General features: G+C 37.3%; 1 protein-coding gene across 1 annotated transcript in view; it reads right to left on the bottom strand.

The window, feature by feature from the left end:
• Positions 1–15,799, bottom strand: part of LOC117296158 (small conductance calcium-activated potassium channel protein-like) — a 68,351-nt gene extending 52,552 nt beyond the window's left edge. The window contains exon 1 of the mRNA XM_033779041.1: positions 15,698–15,799. The gene's annotated coding sequence lies outside the window, so the exon portion shown is untranslated. The remainder of the gene's footprint in view (positions 1–15,697) is intronic.
• Between the last annotated feature and the right edge of the window lie 707 nt (positions 15,800–16,506).

The raw sequence follows: 16,506 nt of genomic DNA, 5'->3' as shown, positions 1-16,506 counted from the left end.
AAAGTCTTTTATCATTTTGACTGAGAAATCACCTCTTTCACAAAAACTACACTGCGTCAGAGGACGCCGTTTCTCACAATGGTTTTACTATCAAAATACTTACGATTATTTTGAGCAATTACTTATAGTGTCCAGTGCCTTTAAAATTCATTGCCTATTAGTCTTTGGATATAGAAGGCGTCCCTGGGAAATAAAACCTATAATGCTTTCTCTTTTGGGAGCTTCGCTGGCATTAGCCACTCATTCAATATTGACCAGAGAGAGAGAGAGAGAGTAAAAGGGGCCTTTCTATATTGCCCGTTCAATGCTGGTAGGTCGTAGCCATATAAAAATAAAGATTCGTGGCCAACTCGATACAACGAGCGCATTGTATAGTGTAGGCTTGCCCTAATTTTTCCCTGAACGGAAAAAAAATTGTAAAAGAGAGCAACGATCTTCGATCGTACATGGTTTTATACTCGAAGGTAAATACTGATTAAAGGATAAAACGCCACACGCCATCCCCTCCCCTCCTCCTCGCAGTGAAGAAATAGAACAGGAAGCACAGTAGAACACAAATCAGACATTTCTCTGGGTTTCTCTGGCAGTTTCAGAAAAAAAATGAGTTCAATTTAACATCCGGCTATTCCACTTTCATCTGAGCATGTGAATGTTCCGTTACATAGCATTCAAGAGTAAAAATAAATTATTTGGGGGCAGTTTAGCATTCACTGGTCAAGTTAGATTATTCAAATTTATGATTTCTTGTCCGGCGTCATACAGTTACATCAATTGTAAATAGGTAGTAGAAATTCAACAGAAGAAAAATGTAGTTTGGAAGATCATTCAAATTCATAAGGTCACAAAAATCTTTTAAACTTTTTCTCAGTAGCCAAAACGTCATCAAGATGCTGGTCATCCATTCAAACTTATTAACGAAATGATATCTTAGAATCCACAAAATGAAGGAAAAAACATGTACATTTGAATGCGTGTTTAAATTAAACTGAATTTATTTTTTCAATGGATTTAAGATTGAAAACCAATATCAATGTCCACAGCCAAACAAAACACTCGTATAAATATTTTTAATTTAAAACTGGAGATTAATACAAAAATATCAATTTTCTTTACTGCCTGTTGGGGGGGTATATGTTGTGTACAATGTGGTGGGTTCTATGTGGTAAAACAAAGGGGTTGTTGAGACAGTTAAACCTATACACTGCAAATATTGTTTTGTTTTCCCTGCGGTGCTATACAAACAAGCAACGGTGAGTTACTCGTAACTGGACCATGGAACACTTGGGGGTCAGTTAGCCCCCACTGCATATCGTAATGCATGACGGCCGATTACTCGACCGTGAAGACTTAATAGTCTATCCAGCTACATCAACCACCAATCAACACCCATGCATGGTAATGTCATTAATAACAATATAAATGTACTTGTACTTTCACTTGCCCTTCTGGATTGTGAGATGAGAAAAAAATTGTCTTCAGCGATAAAGTTTGTTGACTCGTGCCATTTGTTTAAAGGCAAGGGGTGGATTTATCTCGAGTTAGTGTAACTCGTCCTAATTTAGAGCTAGCCTGAAGTTTTAAAAATATCCTATAGGACTACTGTAGTCCTTCTTCTTTGTGAAATAGGCCCCTGGGTCGATTCCACAAAGAGTTAGGACTAGTCCTAACTTAGGAATAGTCCTAGGAGATATTAAAAACGTATGGGTAGTCCTAAGTTAGGACAAGTAACTCGTCCTAAGTCGAGATGAGACTAGTCTTAACTCTTTGTGAAATCCACCCCTGGACATGTTTGGTAACAATATTGTAAAAGACCAGTGTCCTCACTTGGTATATCCCGACTCAATTGGTCATCGAAGTTGCAAGAGAATAATGCAAGAACAACGTTGTGCGATTTCAATATAAAAGAGTTCGGGCCTTTTAATATTTGAGTGAGATATTACATTTTTCTCAAAAAATACATTACTTCAGACTGAGCCATTACAATGTTCAACAGCTCTCCATTGCTCGTTACCAATTAAGTATTTTATGCTAATAATTACTTTGAGTAATTATCAAACGTGTCCAGTGCCTTTAAGATGAGAGTAAAGACCGAACGAGGAAGGCTAAAGTTGTCTTGGTATTTATAGTAAAAAATAAATCAGAAGCTGGAACTCGTCATGCTGAGGTGCTTGTGATCAGTATTGGAAAAGTTAATGAGGACATGCGGGTGTGATTGATGATAACAAGAAACTAAAAGTAGCTTAGAATCAGGTCATCTTTTGACGGATGCATTTTCAACCATACACAACTGAAGCTATATGCATGTATTATTAATGCTGACCAACAGTCAAAGTATTTCCATGTTGTGACAAGATATGGACACTTTAAGGGTAAACAACTTGGACAAAACAAACCTATTTTTCAGCTACAAAGTGTATGGAGAATATTTTAGGTCTGTTTGCCCTCAAGCCAAATGGCATACATGAAACAAATGTTGCTTTCACATCAAACCACATGCATAAAACAGTAGCATTATTCTAGCCGGGCCTTTCTTATACTTTTTTATTTTACATTAATTTATATGGGGAAATGCACGTGATTTTATGAACGTTTACTTTCAACACATTTTTATGCAGCTACTTTTTATCAAGGAAAATTATTTTTGTAAAGATTCGCATTAATTCTAGTCTACATAAAAGGAGTACAGTTTCCCAACACTTGACTCGTGTTTCGACATTCAACATGGATCGCAATTTCAGATCAAACATCTCACCATTGGTGACCAAATGGTGATGACACCAGAGAAGCTGTTTCGGCCCTTGTTGAAAACACGGCTCATGATGAGTGATGTATGCTTTCGGTATTTTCAACATCTCAAGAGATATCGATACAGATTTTGATAATTACTATAATATTAAGTTGCTACTGAGTGGTTTGCATTTATATAAATCCAACTCGTACGTAGGTGGAAACCATCCATATATCAACCGGACATAGATACGGATGCCATCATCTGCATGATCCGAAAAAAACATAACCCGAAACAACTCGAACAAACACTGACATAGACACACAACAACAACAATTACGACAAAACACGAAGAAAAACAACTGTCCAACAACAATAACAACAACAACAAAACATCAATAAGGACCAACAAACAAACAAACAGACAAACAACATTACCAGAATGTGAATTTAATTCAATTTAATTGTGACAATTTCTGCTTAGGCTACATTTTGCAATTCTATCCCTTCCTGAAATGAAGAGTAAATATTTTGAACTGGACTGATCGATTCGCGATACGTGTAACTCTCCCGAACCCACAATAAAGACACTTTGCTCAAAATGTCAACACGAACCGCGCAAGTTCGTTAATTATTAAAAAACAAAAATACAAAAACACAGAGAAAACCCGACCGCCGTTATAAATGGCAAGATAATATAACTACATTCCAGAGACAGCAGAATAATTATGATAATGATTTTGTTTAATTACACCCCAAACCTTTCCAGCGGCAATCTAATCGTTACTGATCATGTGGAAAAGTGTTCCTGCCATAATGAGTCGCGATAATGGGCTTGATATTTAACGAGCAGAATTTTCTGAATACGAGCCAAAAAAAAAGAAAAAAAGGGGAACGAAAGAAAAGAGAGAGAGAGAGAGATGTGTAGTAGGTCTAAATGTCAGAAGCATGACCCTATTACGCATCAATCATGATTGCTTCTTTGCCATTCAAGGGACATAAACACTCAGGTCCGAAAATCGCCAACTGATCATGCCAAGGCTCGTTTACATGACAACCGGGTCTTGAATGCTGACTGCGCGCACTATTTATAATTGATGGTTAAAAATTGAGTTTGCGAAATGATATCCAAATACTCTGTCAATGAGTAATCACAAAGATGTATATTTTTTAGTCATCTTATCTTTTAACATAAAAACAGATAACACGTCAAATACTTTCTCAATAATTGTATATTTTTGGTTTTTGGAAAAAAGATGGTGGGCCCGCTTTTGAAAATTGGACATCTTCAAAGTATTGTTTTAATTTGTGTAGGATTTTGTGTTGCATTCGTAATTTTTTGGGGGGCGAGTAACACCTCAGATTAGATTCTTGGACAAGTTGCTAAATTTTGTCACAGAATGTCTCTCACGTGACTCTACTGCTCTCGCTGGACCGCTGAATAATGGGGGACAAAATCGAGACTTTGAATAATGTGGGGGGGGGGGGTTAGAGAAAATTTTCCACAGGTGTATTACTGGTATTACTAAAGAAAATCATCTTTCAGAGATACAAGGTTATTTTTTATTGTTTAACGTAATCATGTTTTAGAGGGGGTGGGTAGGGGTTGTTTGCACGATAATTATTATATATATATATTTTTTTTTTTTTCATTTCATTGTTTCATTTATTTGTTTACAATACTTTCCAATCATGCATATTTGCATAAACGGCTTGGGCTTTGCAAAGACTCAATTGATGTAAAAGATTGCTGGTTGACTGTAGGCCACATCACCCCAAATATTCACCACGCTCTATTCTTATGGTTTAAAAACAATCAAATAATTATGGTTTTAAACATAGTGATTAGGGTACCAGTGTCTATGGTAAATTCCTAAACAAAATTCCAGTCACGACTTCACTTCAAAAAGCAGACTTTACACATAATGTAGACCCATTAATATGCTATATCAATCCATATGTTTCGATATGCAAGCTATAAACCAACATTAAAACAGAATAAAACTTCAATTACTATCAAATTAATGCAAAATGTTCTATAATAGCACGATGTGCACATTGGTAAACAACACAGCTTAAAGATTAAAAACACTATATGCTTGTTGGATCTGACATCAGACAGTATGGTAAATTTAGCGTGTAGTGTGGCTCATATTATTTTTGCCAACACCTGTTACAACAGACATGGGGTTTTGATCCATTTAAGCCAACTTTATTATTGCTGCAGATATACGAGATTTGCCAAGCCCATGTTGTATATCGAGGGTTTTACGAAAAATGTCCTTGTAGTATATTTCACAAACTGGTTACGTTGGATCAAACAAAAGCGGTGTGTTATTCCACCCTGTGCGGATTTAATAAAGACGGTTAGTCCAAAATATTGTTTAACAATTTTAAAAGGACCCGCCCAGCGACACCTACTTCTCCGCGGAAAACGTGTGCTTTCCATGTAAAATTTGTTTTGTGTCCCGGAGTCAATTTCACAAAGAGTTAGGACTATAAACTTTTACTTCTCTTTTGTTTTCATCTTAAAGCGCATAGAGACTTCTCTGTGATTGTGATACGCGCTCTACAAAAATGGTTCACTATTATGATTGATTATAACACCCCTTACCAATATTCTGCCTTTTCATTGGTTTAGAGCGCGTCACATGGTATGTTTTAGTTTTACTAGACGTGCAGTACCCAGACGTCCGTTGCGTGTACGAGGATGATAAATTAATAGTCCCGCCTCAGGAAAATAGAACGCTCCGGGGATCACCTCGGGAGTCATAGTTTTAACCATAGCACTCGAAGCAGTCAATATTTGTATATTATTATTAGTTCTAACTTAGGACTAGTCCGATATTGAAAACTCAAGGCTAGTCCTAAGTTAGGACGAGTAACTCCTCCTCTAGCTCGAGATAAGACTAGTCTTAACTCTTTGTGTAATCTTAAGCAGTACACCCTAAAACAATTCGGTCAAAATTGACCCGGCTCCGGGTCCTGTGTGACCTGACTAGTTTCGGTGTCAGGATGACCCGGAATCTATATCAAAATATGGGTCAAAATGACGTAAAATCCGGTTTGAAAACACTTCTTTTGGACCATTTTCCGGATCAACCTGACTTGAAGGGTTCAGGCCCCCTTAAGACCAGGAGCACGGTCATTTTGTTTCGGTGTATGTCATTTCAAAGACCAAAGAATCATAGAAAAAGGACATGGAAGAATTGAGGCACACTCTTTTAGAGTAGGGTCTATACTTATTTATCTTGTAAAAAAAAACAATTACGAAACCCAATGCGGGTAATGTTTTATATACGGGTTTTAGTAAATAAAAAAAAGGAAAAATGAAGAAGAAAGAAACTAATAAGTAAAAAGTGTATCTGCATTACGGGACACTGCACGAGGAAACAGTCGCAAAAATTATATGTAAATTCAACTGGTAAACCGAACTAAGCTAAAAAGCAATGTTTTTGTTTTTGGGGTTTTTGGGGGGCTTCAATGGCTGAAAGTGAATGCAATGCGCCCCTGGACTGCACTTTCGGAAATTGTATAGATGGGCATTTTATATTCTGCACAAGGCTTGATTGGGAGGCAAATCGGGTAGGCCTATTTGGAACGGGCTTACAATACAATCAATGCTGGCTCCAAATTGACTCCAAATTGCCGTGGTTTAATGTGAGTGGCTAAGAAATTGGGCCAGTTCGTTTTATGACGGAGTGAGTTTCCAAGACAGGGACTATATCATTAAACTGTCTTACCAAAAAATATAGATTTAAAATACAATTCACACATAATTTCCGAGACTTTTTTAATAAAATATTTCAGCTAAGTCAAGTTTAAAGGTTTTTATAACTTTTGTAGATCAAGTTTTTGAATGTGAAGATAACCTGTAGAAGTTTCAGCTTCGTTTAAAGTCGTCATGTTTTTGAGAACTATGAAAATTACAGAGCAATGTTTTCAAGAGAGTTGCTCAAAATACCAGTACACGGGTAATGGTAAATACGTTGTACATGCTTTTATTTTTAAATCATCCCTGAGACGAAACTTATTTTCGTGACATTGTTTTTACAAATTTCTCAAACACTACAGCACCTCAGCAAGTAATATTTAAAGGGAAAACTTTCCACCATCATTATCTTCAAACAGAAAATGTAAATCTGTGGACATTGTCCACGTCAAAAGTACCCTTTAACATAATGTAGTAATGATGTTATATACAAAATTCAAACCACACAACTCGAGAACTTATATATTGCCCTGCAAATCAAGAGTGTACCGCTATTCCCATGTTGAAAAAGTCGTGATTATTTAGGCTGGATTATGTCAATAATATTCACCATGCATCCAGCTATATTTTTTTTCTCTCTAAGGAGTAAAGAAGCTTGCTTAACGGGATGAGATTCAAAATGGCGGCCAGAGCTTAAGTTGGGACCTGATTGGAACGGGCTTTGAAAGGTACGCCTTGTTTGAACATTGCACGCCGTGTAAACCGCAAAGACAGCGTAAGATAAACAAGGCACATCCCCATGGTATCACGAATATATTGGGTATTATTTAATTCAACATAATATCATAAAGGAGTATACAGAAGAATGAAAACACGGTCTGGTTAAAGGCAGTGGACACTATTGGTAATTGTCAAAGACTAGCCTTCACAGTTTGTGTATCTCAACATATGCATAAAATAACAAACCTGTGAAAATTTGAGCTCAATCGGTCATCGAACTTACCAGATAATAATGAAAGAAAAAACAACACTTGCCACACGAAGTTGTGTGCGTTTAGATAGTTGATTTCGAGACCTCGAGTTCTAAACTTGAGGTCTCGAAATCAAATTCGTGGAAAATTACTTCTTTCTCGAAAACTATGGTAGTTCAGAGGGAGCCGTTTCTCACAATGTTTTGTACCATCAACATCTCCCCATTACTCGTCACAAAGAAAGGTTTTACGCTTATAATCATTTTGAGTAATTACCAATAGTGTTCACTGCCTTTAAGCGGCTGCCAAGTCCAAACTAGCAAGTATTCTGTTTCCAGCTTTGACATTCATCGGTTATTTTAGTAAGGTTGTGCCTTTATACCTGAACCAGAATCAAAGGTGTAAATAAGAACTAAATTTGGGGCTGGTTAAACGGTTGGCTGCCAATTCCGAACAGCCAAAGAAAGTGATTCGTTTCAAACTTTTACATTCATCTGTTTATTCAGTTACGTTGTACTTTTATACATGATCCATAATCAAATGTGTACAGAAGAACTAAAACTTTGGGCTGGTTAAGCGGCTGCCAATTCCGAACAAACAAAGCAAGTATTGTTGTTTCATGCTTTTACATTCATGTGTTTCAAGATGCTATGTCAGATTTTTGGCCGATTTGACCCAAACATTTTGATTTAAAATTCAAAAGGTATTTTGATTGCTCGAAAAAGTCCGTCAATTATTAGTAGCAGTGAAATAAAGTGCTCGACAATATATCACGTGAACAATTCTTATGTGTTTTATAAGAAACGTTTTAAATTTTTGTCATGGTTCCTGACCATTAAAAGTAAAAGTTAAACTTCTTTTCGTTAGAGCGATGATACTCTTTGAAATACCATTCACTAAAAAAAAATCAATTTTTTAATGTTTGGGGCCAAAAATCTGACATAGCATCTTTAAAGGAACACATTGCCTTGGATCGGTCGAGTTGGTCTTTGACAAGCGTTTGTAACCGTTTGTTATAATATGCATATAGTTAAAAATATGTTTAAAAGATAAAATACAATGATCCAAACAAATTTGCATCGAAATTGGTCGGCCATTTATGTGAGTCAAACATTTGACTCCCATAAAGGACCGACCGTGTTTGTCGACGAGGTAAAAGAAAAACCACACAATTTCGAGTGATACTTGTGTGAACTTTTATATTCTACTTTTAAAACATCTTTCTAATCATGTGCATTCTATAACAAACGGTTACATACATTTTCCAATGACCAACTCGACCGATCCAAGGCAACGTGTTCCTTAGTAATCAGTTACACTGTAGGCCCACCTTTATATCCATAATGAGAGGTGTACGCAAATTTGGGTTGGTCTAAACGGCTGCCAATTCCGTAGATTTTGTTTCAAGCTTTTCTATTTATTCCGTTACATTGTACCTTTATACCTAACTGATCCATAATCGGTAACCGTGCACAGAACCTCTGCAGCATCAACCACGCTTGAACTATGCCAGGTTCTATTTATAGTTGGGGGGGGGGATACGGTCGCCCGTATTTGCGTCTGTAAAATTGCTCCAGTGTATACCTTATTATAGAAATAGCAATGGTATGTTCAATAGCAGTATAATTCAATTTCCGTTAAAGGTGTCTTTGAATTAGCCAAGTGCAAAAAGGCAGTGCCAGGACAATGATGTTCAATTTCAAGTACACCAAAGAGTCTGTACAGTATGTTCAATTTAAAGTACACGATAGAATCTGCATGTGTTTCCCCTTAACGATACATCTATACACTTGCAACTTGACCGATGAAGTGCTTGAAACACAGGCGCGTAAAAAAAGACAGGTGCGTCCACGCTTGTGCGACAACCTCGACACTAAAAGAAAATCGAGTAAAGATGAAATAGATATAAAAAATCAACAAAACTAATTTGAAACATCATCAAACTCACTTGCTCGCCACACCTTTGGTGTGAGTCGTCACGACTAATGCGCACTTGTCTCTGTCCGTATTGCCTGTCCCATCACTGGTTGAGTCTGCAACGCTCCGAGTACCAAAGTCCAACTGAACACAATGTCATACCAGCGTGATAATAAATGCATCTAGCTTAACGTTGCCAGAACGTCATATGTTTCTGGGTTGATATGGATACATTTTTTCGTACTGTTAATTTCTGTTGGTGTTGCGCGTACTCTTAAAGGCCCTGGACACGTTTGGTACATTGTCAAAGACCAGTATTCTCACTTATTGGTGTATCCCAACATATGCATAACATGACAAGCCTGTGTACATTTTGGCTCAATTGGTTTTTGAAGTTGCAAAAGAATAATACTAAACAAAAACACCCTTGTTGCACAAATGTGTGTGCTTTCATTATGCATAATAAAATGCCTCGGCTGAATTATTTTTATTATGTGATTGAGAAAATACCTCTTCTCTAAACTACGTTATTTCAGAGGGAGCCAATTCTCACAATGTTTTATACCATCAACAGCTCTCCAATGCTCGTTACCAACTAAGTTGTTATGCTAACAATTATTTTGAGTAATTACCAATAGTGTCCAGTGCTAATTAAGAGTTTCCAATTAGGCCATCCCTATATCACACCTTCCATTTGTTTTTCTTTTTCTGGCTAAACACTTGTTATTATTTAGTATAACACCATGGAAAGGCAAGAATGCTTTCCCTGTGTGCCGAAAATGAACGTTGAGTTATTAGAACATACCCGAAGCTGACGGAATTTGGCAGGATTGGAGTAAATGTTGGTTTTTTTTTATCACAGTTTCGTCCATTTTGTGGTCTCCTCGGATAATTGATGCATGTTGTTTATTTTTATGAACTGGGATATTTAATTAAACGATTACAATCCCGATGGCACGCAGGTTGATCTAAACGAATACATCACTGGCTATGACAAAAATCTTATCACAGGATATGACGATATCATATTGTTTGTACACTGCAAAAACTTGGGTGTTAAAATTGACACGAGGAGTATTGTCACATAAAGATACCAAAAAGAGAACAAACTTTACACAACAGGGTGTTAAAGTAACACAAAGTTCTGCAAACAAAATCATATTGGTGTTATGTTGAAACACCTTATGCTGTTAATTTTGATTCTTACTTCTGTATCTATGTTGCCGTCGTATTCACAAAACTCTTCTTAACTTAAAACTGATCTTAGGACTTGGGACGAGTCCCAACCCTGCACTGTAGCATTCAGACCTTAAGATTAATCCTAAAAGTTAGGCTAGCTCGAGATAAGACGAGTTCTAACTCTTTGTGAAATCGACCACTGGTGTCATATAGACACTCCAGCTTTTGCATTGTAAGACTTTGGTGGAACCTGAAGCCAATTTGCAGCCCGATAACAAACCGTATCCTCACTAGAGTTCATCCACACTACACCATAATGCAGTCCTAATGTATTCTTACTAGTCACTAATTGGTCCTAGCGATCTTAGTACAACTTACTAAAACAGTGTTATTATGATGATAATAATAATACGAACATTTATATTTCGCAGTGACCTATATAAATATACTCTACTGCGCATTACAAGGAATTAAAAAAAGTAGAGAAAAAAAGGAGAAGAAAAAAATACACAACCAGAGCAAAAATGAATTTGCCCTTTACAATCCATATGGATGTTCATGTAGGTTTAGGTATCCGTCAGAATGTCCGACAGTTTTGTTTGCTATAAATTTCTTAACAAATATAGGCACAGTATTTAGCTCACTGGAACTTTCACAGGTGACTTTTCTTGTATCGTTCTGGATAATTTGCCTCCAATCAATCAAACAAATTGGCAAAAAAACAATCTGTGACCTTAAACCTTTAACTAAAATTACCCGTGTAATTATAAAAAAGTGTAATTACCAAAGGAAATCAAGCGTGTTATTTGAATTACAGTCCCAATTATAACTGGCGTTTAGATTTACTGCATATGATCACCAAGGGTACCTTTCCCTAGTTGTCTAATCGATTACTCTAATGTTGAACTAGGAAATGCCCGTACTTACTTGTACACAAGGGCAATTACAGGGCCAATTTCACATGAATGTCAGGTTTAAAAGTACCATTGGTGGTAACATTGGTTTCGATGTAGAACTGCATAAGTGTGTGACTGAACTTATTTGCGTAACAAAGAAGGTTTCCAACACAACGGCAAGTACATTTCAAAAGTATTTAATAAAACTGTCTCAAGCTAAAGGTCATCTCTAACATTTAATTAATGGACAAAATAAACAATAAGGCCACTCAAATTTTTACCATAAATCCATCCAAATTCCGTGTTTTCGTCGTTCACTAATTCGACAGCAATTTCCGGCTAAGGCTCAACCAAGTCGCGCGGCGGCAATTAGAGAGATTTGGGTGTAGTGTAGGCCCGTTGTTTCGAACCCATCATCTATACCGTCACCGGATCGGGCCTGCCATGAGAGAAGGAAAGACGCAATGGAGAGGGAGACCACTCTAAATGGCTCTCCCGGATTGATGTATAGTACCGTTGAAAGGCACCGGACACTTTTGGTAAAATGTCAAAGACCCAGTATTCTCACTTTGTGTATGTCAACATTACGTATACAAATAACAAGTCCGTGCAAATTTGGACTCAAATGGTCATCGCAGTTGAGTTGCAAGAGAATAGTGAAAGGAAAAAAAAACCTTATTGCATTAATGAGTGTGCTTTCAGATACATAATAAAACGCTTCAGGCCTGAAGTATTTCACTATTTGAGTGAGAAATTACCTCTTTCTCACAAACTACGTTACTTCAGAAAAGGGAGACGTTTCTCACAATGCAACAGCTCTCCATTGCTCGTTAGAATGTAAGAGTTTGAGTTTGTAGTTTGAGTGATTACCAATAGTGTCCTACACCTTTAAGAGAGTTCTGTTTAGTTGTTTTCCTCTCTCAGACTCTTCCCTCTTTCCAGTCTCAGTTTAGTTTTTTGTTTTTTTAAGATAGCGAGGCGTTGGAGCATATCTCACTCATCGTCAAGCTCATTGAAGTAATGCGCGCCATCTCTCATTCCGTAGGACGCTAAAGGACCTGACAGCCAGGCAAGAATGACAATAAGGGAAGATTGGAAAGCTAAAGAAACTCTCGTTACAAACCCGTCGAGCCAAAGTTGGCAGAGAGTGTGAGAATTAGCCACAGGAGTGATTAGTTAAAACTCAGGATGGAAACAATGTTTTTTTTCTCCCGAAGCTACTTCTCCTTCGATATTAGTTCGACAAGTTGTTTCGGAGATGGGCATTTAAAAAAAGGTAAAGCTAATTGTAGTGACAACGTAGTGTCTGAATGTCTCGTATGAGTTTGTTCCCTAATTATGCTACTGATTAAAAAACAAGTATTATCATGTTTCTGTTTACTTCTTTCGTGTTGTTCAGGACATCTCTCTGGCCCGTGCTTCGCTTTTTAAGGGGCACGGGAAACAAGGCATTTTATCCTTGGTAAAGGGAACCCTATGAGGAAATTGTAAAACTATATTGGCAATTTCAAGGGCACCAAGGCAATGGCCAGTGGGCATTGATCGCCCAAATTGCCTCTGTGAAACATCAGCCCTGACCTGATGCAAATTTGCTCGGTTTTGGCAATATCCCGAAATGGTTGGTTGTTTTTGTGTAATTTGTACATTTGTAAACTCCACTAGAGAGTATGTACTCAATATAAGAATGACTATAAAACACGGGGACAAAATCTGAGCAGGAAATTATTTAGATGCGTGAGCGAAAAGGAACACCAACTACACGTTTGAAATATACAATACCAAGATGGATGGCACTCGGTTTGTTTGTTATGGCGTCATATCATTCAAAGCAACACGGCTACTTCAACCTATCTATGATAAAATTCCAGAAGATAGTTGATGGGATATGTCTTTTTGTCTACATGATGACGGTGATTTTTCAATTCTACGGTCTACTCGTTGAGATGTGGATTAATTGGAAGGGGTCACCTATGTGCCAGCAACCATCTGTATATCTACAGCACTGTCCGACGCTATAGCGTTTCTTGAGGTTCCTCTGTCTGGCTTAACCAATCATCAAGGCGCAGTCGTTACTAAATCCACCAATTTGTACTCAGTCTAAGATTGGCTTTGAAGACGAGAGTCGTGCAGTCACTGGATAGATCTTGTAATTGGAAACAAGGTGTACTTTTAAAAGGGAAAAGTACAGTATCATCCCGGCTTTCGTTTTGCAAAGAGCACTGGATAATTAGAAAGTATTCCACGAAATACGTGCACATAACATTTTAAGAGGAATGACGTAACACCAAATAATTAATTTGTAAAGCGCCTAATGCAAAAACGTATGTAAGCGGATAAAAAGAACAATAAAATATACAATGAGTGAAACGAAGCAGATTACAAATAAGCAGCTTCAAACAATGAGTTTTTAACAGAGACTTAAAAACATGGTATAAAGAACTAGCCTGGCGAAGATGCACAGGAAGTCTATTCCAAAGAAACAGAGAACAATGGAAGAAGCTCTAATTGTAGTTGAAAGCAATGACTGTTAAGATGATCGTAAAGTCCGATTGGGAATAATTGTGGAAAAGTTCAGATAAATAAGCAGGTGATTGAGAAGTTTCAGCTTTGAAAGTTAACAAAAGAAATTTATAAAACTGTAAGAAACTTAACTGGGACCCAATGCAGTGTCATTCATGCATGAATGTAATCACTAAAGACAATCCCTGACGATGAACTTCCGCTAGAGTACATTTTCCCCTAAAGGGCACCCTTTGAGGATATTGTAAATTTCTACTGGAGAATTTCAAGGGCACCAAGGCAATGACCATTGGGCATGGGGGAAATCGCCTTCGTTGCCTCCGTTTAGAATCAGACATGACTCCTTGACGGATGTACAGGTAAACGTTCCGTCATATTACACGCCGAGTGTATTTTCCCGCCACGCACGTAGCTCTGACCAATGAAGTTCATGCAACTTTACAAAAAAGACCGGCAGTGACACTTTAGGTTACAGGGCGTACGTGCTGTAGTCCTGAGTAATAAATGACTAATATAATATGTGTTTTTTCACACTCATTTAAAGACACTATTGGTAATTGTCAAAGACTAGTCTTCACAGTTGCTGTATCTCTCAAAACATTGTGAGAAACGGCTCCCTCTGAAGTGGAGTAGTTTTCGAGAAAATGTAATTTTCCAAGAAATTTGCTTTCGAGACCTCAGATTAAGAACTTGAGGTCTCGAAATCAAGCATCTGAAAGCACACAACTCCGTGTGACAAGGGTGTTTTTTCTTTCATGATTACCTTGCAACTTCGGCGACCAATTAGGCTCAAATTTGCACAGGTTTGTTATTTTACGCGTATGTTGAGATACACCAAGTGAGAAGACTGGTCTATGACAATTACCAATAGTGTCCACTGCCTTGAAGCATTCACGTTTGCAAGTAAGCATGCAATATTTTAGAACTTACATTTTTTCCTCTTCTTGTTTTCTCAAATTAATTATTCCATGATGTACTTTTCAATGTACTGCTTCTTAACTACTCAAATGACGGTCAACGTAAAATCAACCCCGAGGTGATATGGTGACCTGCAGTGCCACAACGTCTTTTATTATCAGATGTTTTGTGATTCCTTTTTTTCTTTGAACCTGTCCTTTTGTTGGTGGTGCCATTGATTAGAATACAAGCCCTGTGTCCAAACGATGAACCTCTCTTTATGGACAACTTTACAATTAAATTGTTCTTTAACCTTCGAGAAAGACTCTGCTAGGTCAGTCAAAACGTCAGGCCATTAACTATTTTTTTGCAAATTTATTGTGAGGAAAAACGGCAGGTTATTCATCGCTTATGCTTATACGGTAGTGTAGGACGAGTGTATTTTCATTGAGTGTGTTTGTTCACTTTGTCTTTTTTTTTTTTGCTGTTCAGAAATTAATTGCGAAACGTGACTTTGATAGACAGTCACAATAGCACTTACTGACGTACACAAAAATATATATTAACGTAAACTGACCATCGGGAAAATAATTGTTTCCAGAACCCTAAGTACAGCATTTTGATATTAACAGGATCTCAGACTGGATTTTGCTTTGTGCGTGGCAACAATTCCAATATAAGTTATATATATATATAAATAAAAACGCAATCTGACCATAGGGAGAAATTTTTTATTCATAAAAAAAAGATGATACTTTTTTTGATATTAAAAAGGAACGGCTATTGAATTTTGTTTCGTGCATCGCAAGAACGTCCCGTTCGCGTAAAGATACGGTACACAATCCACGCAAAAAGAGAGCCGTAATTCGCACCTTACCTTTGCTAGCAATATCAAGAGATTTCACATGCTTCCCTTCATCCCATGTACGTCTCAGATGTCCACCTTCATAACAACATCCTCAATAGACCCTTATTAAAACTCCACAAGAAGAAGAAGACGAACAAAAAAGAGCGCGAAGAAATTTCTTGAACTTGAATAGACACGGCGACACACCCTGACTGCGAAAACCCAGCGTGACACAGACGCACAATGAAAACCACTTGGGGCATATACGATGGAGCTGCCTAGCTCGAAGACAGAACCAATAGTAACACTTTATACGAAATAATATATAAAGCCCCATTACGTAACCTGATATTTATTCACAGACTCAAGTTATTTGATTAGCGCCTGTCATTAGATTAAGACAATGAATCTAATGGGATTGCATTAGTGTTAATGTAGCTGCTAAGCTCTAATGGGTTTGGGGATACACACCCCGGCGGCGGTAGACGGAAGACTGGCGAAAATTATCCCGATACAGTACTGGCCGTTCCACGAAAAGAGACAATCGTTTAAAGTGCACCAAGTGTGTATAGGGCGATATCCTGTTCCACTCTCTCATCTTTTGTTGTGTTTAAACAAAAATAATATTAAATTAAAAATACACAAACAAATTTAGGAAAGAGATTTGTGTTTCTATTTAAATTAATACAAAAAAAAATTCTTGAATTGATTGAATGGGAAATTCATTCACACGAAGTGACGATGAAAAAAAAAAACTTAACCACAAAATTTGAAGAGTGATAACCAAGCGTAAGCCTAATTCCCATGTCAAATCGCGTTCGACTTCAAAGTAGTTTTTT

This window comes from Asterias rubens, chromosome 10 (assembly GCF_902459465.1).
Source record: "Asterias rubens chromosome 10, eAstRub1.3, whole genome shotgun sequence".
NCBI classification, from domain to species: domain Eukaryota; kingdom Metazoa; phylum Echinodermata; class Asteroidea; order Forcipulatida; family Asteriidae; genus Asterias; species Asterias rubens.
Note: the sequence above shows the minus strand (reverse complement) of the source record. Positions and strands in the feature narration are given on the sequence as shown.